Source organism: Mesoplodon bidens (assembly GCF_964165515.1).
Source record: "Mesoplodon bidens genome assembly, chromosome: 3".
Classification (NCBI taxonomy): Eukaryota; Metazoa; Chordata; class Mammalia; order Artiodactyla; family Ziphiidae; genus Mesoplodon; species Mesoplodon bidens.
In genome coordinates this window covers 64074144-64086324 of record NC_138178.1, presented here as the reverse complement: position 1 = coordinate 64086324, position 12181 = coordinate 64074144, and the positions used below count along the sequence as shown (strand labels likewise).

Sequence of the window (12181 nt, the reverse complement as noted above, 5' to 3'; positions counted from 1 at the left end):
TTTGTCCACGTAGGACCACTCCCCATGCTGTGTAGCTCCTCCCTGTTGACCAGTGACATCTGTGCAGTTGAAGCCGTCCTGGCATGGGGTGTTCTTAATAAAAGTGACAGCAACCGACATTTACTGGTTGCTGAACTCTATTCCAGGTACTGTTCAAAGTGCTTTCTCGGTATTATCTCATTCACCCTCAAACCAAACTTTCGAGGTAGGTATTGACAGAAGAGAAAAACGGAGGCACAGGAAAATTAATTTGCCACAGCAAGAACTCGGACCATCTGACTCAGACCTCTAAGGATCCATCTCCTGATCTTCTAACAAAACATTCTTGAGTTTCTTACCTTAAACAAGAGCTGACGTATAGTGCAAAAATTAAGCCAGACCTTTCTTTGGATGTTCCCTTGGGGACAAGCAAGCATAATAGGTAAACCGAGATACCTGAAATCTGGGAAATCAGAGAGGTTAGGGGTTTGGGGAAGTATGAAGGAAACAAGATTAATGATAAAAGATTTGGAGGAGGTGGACTTGAACTGTCATTTATTTGAAGAGACTGTAGCCCAACTGCTGTGTAAATTCAGAAGTTATGCATGAGTTCTTCATTGCACATCTAAGGATTGGTGAGGTTATCACTTGTGAGGGCTCCATAAAAATGCAGTTTCCTGGGTCCTGCCCAATAGGTGGTTGAGTGAGTGGCAGGATGAGCCAGGTTTTTTTTTTTTTTTTTTTGCAGTATGTGGGCCTCCCACTGTTGTGGCCTCTCCCGTTGCGGAGCACAGGCTCCGGACACCCAGGCTCAGCGGCCATGGCCCACGGGCCCAGCCGCTCCGCGGCATGTGGGATCCTCCCAGACCGGGGCACAAACCCGTATCCCCTGCACCGGCAGGCGGACTCTCAACCACTGTGCCACCAGGGAAGCCCCTGTGAGCCAGGTTTTTGAACCATTGTTTTAGTCCATGCCCCTGACTCTAGGGAAGGTTAGCAAATTGATGTCTCCTAAATCTGAGAGAAAGAGATTAATAGCTTCCCCCCCATTGCTGTAGTCTGCTTGTAGCTTTTACCCTTGGGAAGATAATTAATACTCAGTGTGAGCCTACCTGTGTTGAGTGTTAAAGGAGATAAAGGGGAAGAGAGAGAAGGAGCCCTGAATCTGTCCAGGAAGTCAAGGCTGTCACATAGGAGATTTGGTGAACAAAGCAAGAGAACCCACAATGGATTGCTGGATTGCGCAGTTGAGAATGTAAGATGAAAGTGTTCAGGGGAGAGAGAATATTGTGGGTAACTTAGGCTTCTGCTTCTGATTTGACTGCTATTTTTTCATTTAATTTACTCCCTCTAGGCTTAGTCCCTTCATTCTGCCCATCCCTGTTAGCTAGGATGGAACTTCTGAGGTGAAGGGTACCCTAGCATCCTCAGCCTGGGAGGTTCACCATTGTCAATCTCCATGTCACAATGTGCAGGTAAATGACAGAATGCGACTGGTTCTTGGGAGACTGGACTATTTAGCATCATACCTTGAGGAAGATGGGACTCCTGCCCTTATTGTCTTCCCATCTCTAGAGACAACCAGACATATATGGAAACTCACAAATCAGACACCTGCAGGTAGGTGGGTCAGGAGGTATGGCCAGGTAGAAAAGCCTTCTTAGAGTGACTGAGCTCTTTGGTAGTTTTGAGATCTCACCACTCAACTCAAGCCAGGTCCTAGCTTTTGTAAAAGAATGTGCTGTATTAGATGATCCTACTGCAGGCCCTTCAACTCTGAGGGTCTAGTTCTTTGCTGGATGGTGCAAATGCCTATAGAGGAACCATCAGGCCCTTCTCTGGTTGGGTCAGCTCCCACTTGAAATCCCCAGTTTTAGCTTGTTTTCAGTCTCCTCTTTCAAGGTGCAGCCACCTCCCTATTCCCTCAGTTCCCTTCCCACTTGGCCCCCAACTTGGTAAGCAGCAAGTCTCCCCTATAATCCCCAGGCCATCCCATAGACCTTTAAGGTTTCTGTGCTGTTACATGTGGGGCAGACAGAATGACTCGGAGCGGAGGAATGAACTAATCAAGCTACCAGAGCTCCCAACGGAGGTCTTAGGTTCGTCTCCAGCCTTGGTTACTACCAAGGTTACTACCCCCAGACCATCATTAGCTAACCAAGGACAGGAGCTAAAAGCTCCACCAGTTTGGGAACTATATTTCCTCTTGGGAGATATTCACCCTATAGTTAACCATCACACAAACAGTTGTGAATATCAAGTGTTTTGGACTGCACTGCTCTTAACTGACCACAGAGAAGACTGGGTCTTTTCCACATATAGAAATCTAGCACTCAGAAACCTGTTGCAGTGCTTAGCCTTCCTTCACCCCTCACCATAGCTTTCACAAAATCCTTCTTTTTGTTTAAGCTAAATCTGGTATCCTGCAGTCTTAAATGCTCTCATTTTTTTCTGGCTAAGGCCAACATGGACATAACTAACTAAACCGGAAACCTAGAGTGTTGGATGGAGATGGGGAGCAGTGATCCCTTTTCGACAACCTAGGGTGATACGTTCCTGACATGGAAATATGTTCCTGATACAGTTTTTAGGACTAAGATGAAGGTGAAAGTAGGAAAGCAAGACAGTGAGTTGTATAGAGAAGATAGTCAAGAAAGGTACAGCGCCCTCTTCCCCACTCTAGGCTCACTTCTTTCTACCCCTCCCCCTGCATCAGCACCTGGCTACTTCTCTAAGCTAATATAGTTATCTTAGCCTCAAGACTGGCCAGATGCACAGCTGAGTCTAGGTCACCCACTTTATCTTGTGAAGTCTGTTTTACCTCCTTGACCTTTAATGAATACCTATTCTGTGGCCAGCAGCCAGTGGATGTATGGAGTATGATGTTCAGAACAGATGCTAGGCTGGAGATATCAGTTGGGGACTTAGTTTAGATAGAAGCTAGGAGCCTTGGAAGTGGGTGAGAACAAAGACGAATGAAGAGAGCAAGAAGAGAGGAGAGACCCTTGGGAGCCACCAATATTTAGGGGAGGATGGAGGAAGAAAAACCTGGGAAAGATTCTGATTAATAGGCAGAGGTAACCAAGGTCAAGACTAGGCTATGTTCTCACAGACTGGTGAGAGGTGGGGAGTAGCTGGGATGAATGAACAGGATTAATAAATGGAGGTTCACTAGTGATCTTGGGGCAGGGGCTGACGAGGAGGCATGAGTGGGGGGTGAAGGAATAGAGACTGCAGTGCTTGGGGTTCACTTCAACCAAAGCAAGGCCCACCTTTATCTCTTACGTGTTAGACCTCTGAATAAGATTTCATTTGAACAAAGGAACCTGCTGCCTTAAAAAAACAATCATCAAACTGATATGCTGATATGCAGAAGAAAACACTTTGAAAGCATAAAGCTGGGTAAACTGGGAACATACTGTTACATCTGTTTTCTAGATTTGGGCTGAAGTGACCTAGAGGGGTAAATAATGCTAGGTAAGAGCAAAACATTTCAAGGCAGTGAATAGCAGCCTTAAAACCCAATAAAAAAATTCCAAGCCTCCAGTCACCTAGAAATCAGAAATACGGCATTGTACAACATATAAACCAGTTGGTTGCCAGAGAAATGCAGTTTCTAATTTACACAGTGGAATTTTGGGGTTCTTTAAACCTGTCCTGGTCTCTCAAACTGGAACACCAGGGACTTTGCATTTGAAAGACCAGGAGAAGAGGGAGTGTCGACAAGATAAAGGAAGAAAGGGTCCTACAGCATTTGAGTGCTAGGCATACTTTATTTTTAATCTCACAACAACCCACTGCGGTAGGTATTCTTATTCTTAGTTTACAGATAAGGGAATTGAAAAGATAAATGACTTGCCAGAGACATCCAGCTAGGAAGTGGCTAAACTGGGATTCTGACCAATAGCTTGAGCCTTTCCCCTTAAACATATAGATGCCCCTCACCTGGATATTCCCAAACTGGCAATAGTCTTCTTTAGCTGGCAGAGTTTCTGTCATCAGGGCACTGGCACTGACATCTTTTTGGCAGAGCCACTGAAGTGCAGGCCCTAAATATCTCTCAATCACCACCTACCATAAGCACCCTAAAGAACTGTGAGGGTGTTTGTGTGTGATGCCTAGGAGGCAGGGTGTCAGAAGGTGTGATAGTTTTGAGTATATGTGGTTGTGAGTTGAGGATGCATGTATGTGACTGGGAGACAAATTGCTTCTTTGAGGATAATTTTTTTGGAAAGGGCCAGAAATCATTTAAAACTATCTGGGGACAAACTGCTCTCGGAGTCAGGGAGGGAAGGCGTGTGGAGCAAGAGGGGATGCTGTTTTTCTCCGGAAGCCCCAACTTGGATCGTGGATCTTAATGTGTATAGAGACAGCATGTGGTGGAATGGACAAAGCTCAGGCCAACTCGCCTTGGCAACTTGGCTTGGGCAAGTCACTCTACTACTCTGAGCCTCAGTTTGCTCAACTACAAATAAGATAATCCCTAACTCACATGAAAGAGGACTCCTGGGAATCAGAACCTGGCTTCCCCATGTGACTTCTCCAAGGAAGGCCTTCACCCAGATCTATTCACTCTTTTGTCCTCACTGATAGGGTAGGGGAGAAGTGGAGTGGATGCGACCTTCAGTGAAGCTGGAAAGCCAATGTCTCCAAATCAAATTCTTAAATTTCCCAGAGTCTGGGAGTGGCTGTGCTACGCAGGCATCAATGTACTGAGTCAGAAACAATCACTGGATGCCTTCTGAGGGGCTTTCTTGCCTGACCGCTGGGGGCACTGGGGGCTCAGAGGTGAATTAGATGGAGTTGCTTCCCTCAAGGAGCTCAGTCTAGGGAGCATTCAAGAGGGGATTTCCATCAGCGTGGTGCACTTAGGAGGGTCAGAAGTGTCAGCGAAGTCTGGTTCTCTGAGCAGGAGTAACTGTTCTGGTTGCAAATGCTCCATAAGTAACTTCCTTCAGTATATACCCCCTGCAATCCAGGCTTAGTCAGATGCTTGGGCCTTTGGCCTCCACAGAAGTTCAGAGCCTCACTAGGTGTATTAAAGCGCATTTTTATCATCACATGTGATCTTCGTAACAGGGTAAGGACTGCCATGTTAACTTGTACAGGACAGGAGGCTGAACCACAGGTAATAAGAAGACTAAGTGGAAACCATAGGACTTAACTTCCAGACTAATGTTCTTTCTGCTCCACCCACTCTGCCTCATCTTACATCCACACAGTATCTGTTATGCCTTCATTTAGGGCAGAGCCTCTTGGGAAATAGAGCACAAATCTGAGATAGGGCTCCAGACATCAGAAGGTGTCTGTTCTGATATAGAAAAACTTGGTCTTCCCTCTAGGGAGCCCCCAGTCTGAGAATGAACCTAAACTTCCATGGCCCTGCCAGGTGCTGGGCCTCCCACTGAACACACACTCTTTACCTTCTGGTCTTTCCCCCTTTACACCCTTCAGTGATTCCACCAACCAAGCTGCCACCCAAATTCTAGTCCCTACTTCACCTGAGATGACCTACTTCCCTTCCCAAATCAGTATTTCTTCCCAACTGCCATCTCTCCTTAGTAGCAAGCTTCCCTCCGCATCAGAGTCCCTCCCACCCCTGTGGACTCTGAGGGAGGGAAGGATCCTTAGAGCCTGTCTTTCTACCCCCGTTTTCACCCTTATTTCACAGGAGAGAAACAGGCCCATAGGGAGGAAGGGACTTGCCTAAGGATATAGTACCAAGTCACTGGCCACACTAAATCTGGAAGCCAGCTTACCAGACCACTAGCCTCAAGGCTCTTCTACCTCTTCACACACCAGGCCACTGACTCCTCCTTTCCCTCCATTACCCACACTGAATCAGTCACCCAGTCCTCTGGAGTCTTTCTCAAACACATCTCTCTGTTTTTATTCTTGCTTATCCATTGCCACTGCCCTAGTCAAGTTTTCATTACATCTCACCTGAACTGTTAGGACAGCCTAACTGGCAGCAGGCTCCCATTCTGCCCACAGGCCTTTAAGGCCCTTCACATTCTGCACACCCCACCTCATCCACACTAGCTTCCTTTACTGGATACCTCAATCAACAGGTCTTTCCCACTCACTCATCTTGTATTCTGGCCCCAGGCTCAGCTCTGTTGAGCACAGACATGTGGGGTAGCCTCCCCCACCCCTCCAAAACACTACAAATGATTCAGGGAAGCATCTGAGTCAGAGTTTTGACTTGAGGGCTGCTGAAGGTAGAGAAGGGTTTCTGGATTGGGGGGCTGGGAGAAAGAGAAGAAACCTCTTGGCTCCCTCCATCTACCCCTCCCACCAGAAGATGTAACTCTGTAGTCTCCAAACCCACTATTACAACAGCCTTTCTGCCTCACCTTGCTGCCTGTAGGCACCCCTCATCCAATCCACCCTCAGAATCCATCCAGCTGCTGGGATGTTGAGCATCTTAAACCATAGTTCTGGGCCTGTGGTCCTGTGACCGGCCATGCTGCTTGCACATTCTGCTGTGCAAGTCTAAGAATGTTAACAAGGTAGTAAAGTCTTCTGCTCTTTGACTGCATCTTTCCAACCCTGAGTTTCATTACTACAGCCACACTTGAAATGGTTCTTAATGTTTCTTTGCATTTACCTCTTTGTGTCCTTTGCTGAGAATAACTTGCCCCTCCGTTTCTACCTGAGTGCCACCTTCTCCATGAAGACTTCACCCAGTTTTCCTCAGCTAGAAAGAATCTCCCTGTTCTGAGCTTCTGTGGATGTCTAATTGCATATACATTTTCCACCTTGCCTTAGCTCTTTCTGTAGCATCTCCTCAGCTAGGTCTGATGCCCTTGGAGGGTACATAGTGAGCATCTCATTCAGTCTCTGTAATCGCACCCAAGCAGCAGGTACGGTATGAATGTGTCTGCCTCACCCCAGTAGGTGCTTAGGCAAATGCCTGTTGCCCCAACACAGGACTTCCAGCTTATACCGCTCATTTTTAGGCCGGCACTTAACAGAATGGGCCGGACACAGGTTAGACGGGGGGTCGGGACATTCCAGCCAGTTGCTAGGGTATCCTTACCCGCCTCCCTCTGCTCAGCTCCAAATGGGGTGTGTGTATGAAGGAAGTGGGGGCCAGGTAGCCCCGCTAGCTCCTCCTCCGGATCCACCCAGCAGATCTTTGAGTCCCAGGAGGTCTCCTAGTCCAAGGGCCTCAAGAAACTCGAAGCGGCGGTGCGGCAGAGATAGGGACCTCTGCCGGAGATGCGCCTCCCACTCACGACTAGTTTAATTAATTTGTTTATATTTTTTGGAGGGAGGGGGCGTTCAATGAAGGGGAAGAGGTGGAGCGAGGGGAGGAGGCGGGCCCAGTATGACTGACGCGAGCACCGGGGAGCCAATGGCCCGTGGGGGGCGTTCCCCCCATTCAGTACTCCTCGCCTGGCTCGGAAGGTATGTTAAACAGCTGCTTTTAATTTGGTCTCCCCAATCTCGAGGGTTTGGGGGGCTTGTTTGCCGGCCGGTCGCTTTGGCCAGTCCGCCATGGTGTAGGCGCCGCGGGCCCTGGGACGGAACTAGGGGAGGCTCGGAGTCCGGCGGCCGAGGGAGCCGAGCGAGGGGCAGGCCAGGAAGGAGAGCTCTTGGCGCCGCCCGCTCGCCAGTGTGTGTTTCCAAGCCGGGCCGGATCCGTGGGGAGGGGGTCGGCCCGGCCCGGGGTCGCCAGTGCGCTGGCCGTGCTGCCTAGTTTATTTCACCGAGCGGTCGGTTTCGGTAGGTTTGGGCGACGGACTGGGTAAGGGGCCGGCAGGAGGAGATCCCCCTCGCTCCTGCAATGCCTTAAAAAATTATTGTAGAGAAGAAAAAAGGGGAGATTCCATACACCAACTGGAACCGGGCCCGGGCTGCGGCGCGCGGGCTCGGCAGGGGGCGGCGGCCTGAGCCAAGCCGGCCGGGCTCACTGAGCCCGCGGCGCCGGGAGTTGGTCGAGAGCTGGAGTTAGCGAGCGAGACCGGGCCGGCGGCTTTCCCCGCTAACCACGCCGGGCGAGGGCGGCAGCCGCCCGAGGGTTTTGTTTCTGTCCGCAAACTTGTCGGAGGGGGCGGTGGGCGCGCTCCGAAGAGGCGCGGGCGCCTAGGGCCCGCGGTTGTTATGGACTCTGGGGGCGGGGGCAACGCCGGACTTGCGGGAGGGGCGGCCGGGGGCGGGGGAGGCCACCGGAAAGAGCACCAGTGCCTCGGCACTAGACCCATGCGCCGGTCTGGGCTCTCCGAACTCCCGAGCCGTGGCAGTAGAGCCAGCATTCGGCGCTGGAACCCGGCCTGGGGGTGTGGAAAGCCTCCACGAACTCGGCGGCTGCGATCCGCGGCCCCAGCTGATCCTCTTGCAAACATGGAGCTGCCTCCTTCCCCGCCCACCCCAAGGCAGCGACGGTGGCTCCCTTCCCCTCCCCCGGCCGTGCTGTTTGCCCGCGGATGGGGCGGGGGTGGGGGCACGGACGTGTGAGCGCGCCCACGAGGGGGTGGCCTGAAAGGGGCAGTGAAGGTCGGAAACTGGGAAAACAGTCTCCACGCTCGGAATCGGGAAAAGGAAATGCATCAGCCGGCGGGAGGGGCGCGGGGGGCGCGCCTGTCAGCCGGGATGGCGGCCGTGGGCTGGGAGGCGGGGCGCCGGCGCGAACCGCCGAGGTCGGGCGGGGCGACGCCGGGAGAAGAGGCGCAGGGGCCCGGGCTCATGGGGCGCCGAGCTGCCCCTGCCTCCACTCCTTGGCCTAGCCTGTTTACTATCTACTCCAGCGACGGCTTGTGCAACCGGCCCGGAGAGGAGCTGAGGGGCGGGGCCTTTCCCTCTCTCTTCCACCCATCTCGGGCTCCTCCAGAGGGCCCGCCTTCTCTTGTCTTCCACTGGCTGGGCGAAGCTCCCTTTTTTCCTTCTCGGTTGTTGATTGGATGACATTCTCCCGAGCTCCGCCTATCGGAGGCCGGGCTGGAGTTTAAGTTGCTAAGATTTTTTTCCGTGAAGGGCGGAGGGAGGATTCCTGCGGCTTACGTGAGGCGCAAGGGTCCCGCCCCTACTTCTGATTGGTGGGGTGGATAGTCCCGCCTCCTCCGGCGCAGAGAGCTTGGAGGGGGAAGTCCACCCCTGTTCCCCGCCCCCTCCCCTAGCGTGTGTGCGCGCTCAGCACATGTGTGAGGCCCGCCTAAGCTCCTTCGAACAGTCCTCCCGCCCGGAAGTCCCGGGCTTGGAGCCCTTAGCAAGGGGGGCGGGGAGAGCCAAGAGGCACACAATGATTTCTCCAAGTCTCGAGATCTGGTAGCCTTTGCGATGAAGTTAGGGGTTGACGGTGTACGGTGGCTTTGGGGGGCTTAGCTCTCGGGGTTCTGCAAGGGTTGGGAGGAGGGTGTGGGGTCTATCCTTCCTCGCCAAATACTAAAGTTGTGACCCTGCGGCCTGGCTTTTCCCGCGACTCTCGACTTCCTGGAAATCGCCCTAGGCTTAAGCTTGAGAATGCTGTGGACGCTGGCAGTGTGTTTTCTTCCCAGCACAAGGCAGCCGCTGTCCTTACTTGGCTTTATCAAAAACTCTGAGCAACTTAGGATTGGCCTGGATGCCTTAGGCAAGACCCAGGGCAGCTCATCCCTTGTTGACAGAAAAGTCGAGGGCGGCCCAATTATGCTTGGGTTCCAAGTGGTTCTTGATGTCCAGGTGGGAGCGCCGTGTGGCACCCAGTCCAGGGAGCGGAGGACGGCCCAGACTTAAAATAGCCCTCGGTCAGTTCTGCACAATTACCTCTTCTTCGTAACCTCCTAGAGGTTTGGCCTGGGGGTCTCGTTTGTTTCGCTGGTGTGACTTATTTTTTGAGCTCCGTCCTGGGGCAGGGCTTAGCTCCCGGCGAGGCTGCTCCCATCTGTCGGCTATTCACGGAGTTCACAGTTCGCTGCCTTGTCCTTGCGGCTTGGAGTCAGGCCCACCTGTTGCCAGCGCTCATTTCTTGTGGTCTCCGGCAGATTGCAGAAGGAGGACAAGGTAGGACCTAGGAGTGAGTTACCTGGGGCCTGCCTCTTGGATACTGACTCAGCTCTCTTGGGGGAGTAGCCTTTTTGCGGAAGAGAGCGGGAAAACTCTAGTCCCGCCCCCTCCCCTCCTGGCGCTCCGTGAGCGCCCCCCAAAGCAAGGCCAGCGTCAGTTCGCCCTATTTAGTGAATAAATAAAAGCCACCTAGGTATCGCAAGCACTTTGTCTCTCTGTTCAAGGCCATATTACCTACACAGAGAGGGCCTAGGGACTGTCATTAACACTCGTTGGCCAAGGAGGAGGGAACAGCTGTTCTTATTATTGTCCCCAACTCTGGAATTTTTATCATTTCTCTTTAAGTGTGGCGTAGGATTCATTTATGCCGTGGCCTGTTGGTCTCCTTCCTCAGTTCTTCGAGTCTGATGCCTCCAGTTCTACTCTGGAGATCGCTAGTGCCTTACGCTTTACGCTCCGCCTTCCGGAGGCTTGCCAGGGCGTTGGCTCTTGGGGCCCTGCCCTCATTTTGCTTATCTCCGCCCTCTTAGGACTGCATATTCAGGTTTAGGGAGTGTCGGCGATAGAAGTATGCAGCCACCACTAGCTGCGGGCTGAACAACCCCTGGGGCTATTCCTCGACTTTGGTCTCCAGCCCTTAATTCTGTATTCTATACTTACTGAAAGGAGCTGTCGGCTGCTCCGTATATTTGTGTTTACAAGGAGGCAGTGTGCGGAAATGTAAATTGTAGAGAACTGGATGGGAATGATGAGGTTCTCTTTATCATTTTTTGTAAGGGGGTCCTTCAGGGTGGCAATGCTGCTGCCTCTCCCTTTCAAATCCCAGGGCATCGAATTCCCGCTGCTGAGCTCCGCACCACCTCCTGTTTCAGGCCCTGGAACTCTCTCCGCTTCAGTCTCTAGTGTAAACATTCCACAAAAGGACTGCTAAGGTTCAGCCTCCTCGCGCAGGGCGGAGTCAGCGTCTTCCTAGACGGGCATCCTAGCCAATAGAGGCTCCTACCGGCGTCGAGATACCCAATCCGATGGTTGGGGGCGGGGCCTGGCCCGGCAGTGCGGTAGGAGGAGACTGTCGCACGGACATTTTTACCCCACATCGGTTACTTACCTTCCTGGGGCAGCCAGAGAGCTAGGGGTAGCCTTCCAATGCAATGACTGGCGAGGGCGGGAGCGGAGTTGTTGGGCCTGTAGCTGAGAGGGCAAGGGGAGGGACATGTGGAGTCCTCCAATGAGACGTGAAGAGCTTCCCGGCTTCCTCCAATAGTATTGCGGCTTGGGGGTGGGATTCAGCAATTCGTCTCCAATAGGCGGGGTTGAGTTAGGGAAGCTCCCCGCCAATAGGGGCGTGGAGAAGGTGAGCGGCTTTCCCCCCTCCCCTCCCAGCCGGGGGGGAAGGGGCGGGCAGTCGGCAGCCAGGGCACAGCGATTGGCTAAACCTTTGACAGGCGGATAGTACGGCCTGTGCGGAGCGAAGTTGAGTCTTCCCTCTGCGGGGCGGGCCGGGTGAGTGGGCGGGATTTCCCGGGTAACAGAGAAGCGGCCGCGGCGGTAGAGGCGGCGGAGACGGTTTCTCCATCTTCCCCCCCTCCCCTTCCCCCCTTGGAGTTTCCCTCCCTCCCTCCCTCCCTCCTTCCCAGTCTGGGCACTGGGGCCTGTGACCGCTTCGTTAGCGGAGAGGAGGCTGCCAGTCCGCTTTGGCGGGCCTGTGCCCCGCGCGTTTCTCGGGGCCTCCGTGCTGAGCCTGAGGCTCATGCTGAGAGGGACACGCAGTGAGAGCGGCCGAAGCAGCTTTGCGGTGAGAGCACGCCGGGCCGGGGTCGGGGCAGGGAGCCTGGTGGCGGGTAACGCCGGACTCGAGGGTGTGTATTTTTTGGGGGGACTGACCTCTTCGGCTTCCCGTAGAGCAGGCGGGCGGGAGGCGTGTGGATGTGTGAGGGGGGTGGGGGGCGGAGCGGGCTAGCTCTCGGTGCGGGAGGGGGAGGAGAGCGTAGTCCCGGTGCGCGCGGAGGGGGCGGGCTCTCGCGCCGCCGCTCAGGGGCGGGGCCGGCGCGCGCGTGCGATTGTGGAGAAAGGGGCGGGGCTGGGCCCTGTGCTAAGTGCTTTTTGCGGTCGACCACCCCTCCGGTCTTCCCGGGTTGGGCGGGGCCTCGGCTGGGCGGCCTTGCACTGGCCTGCTGGGGTGAGGGGACGGCCTGGGGGGGTCTCCCGCTTGTGG

General features: G+C 53.6%; 1 protein-coding gene across 3 annotated transcripts in view; it reads left to right on the top strand.

The window, feature by feature from the left end:
* The first annotated feature begins 7344 nt into the window (after positions 1-7344).
* Positions 7345-12181, top strand: part of SIN3A (SIN3 transcription regulator family member A) — a 66611-nt gene continuing 61774 nt past the window's right edge. Inside the window, exon 1 of one of the 3 annotated variants that reach the window (XM_081227780.1) lies at positions 7345-7392. The gene's annotated coding sequence lies outside the window, so the exon portion shown is untranslated. Of the gene's footprint in view, positions 7393-11500; positions 11762-11804; positions 11826-12181 lie in introns of those variants that run through there. The other 2 variants (XM_081227779.1, XM_081227781.1) reach the window with 2 other exon arrangements.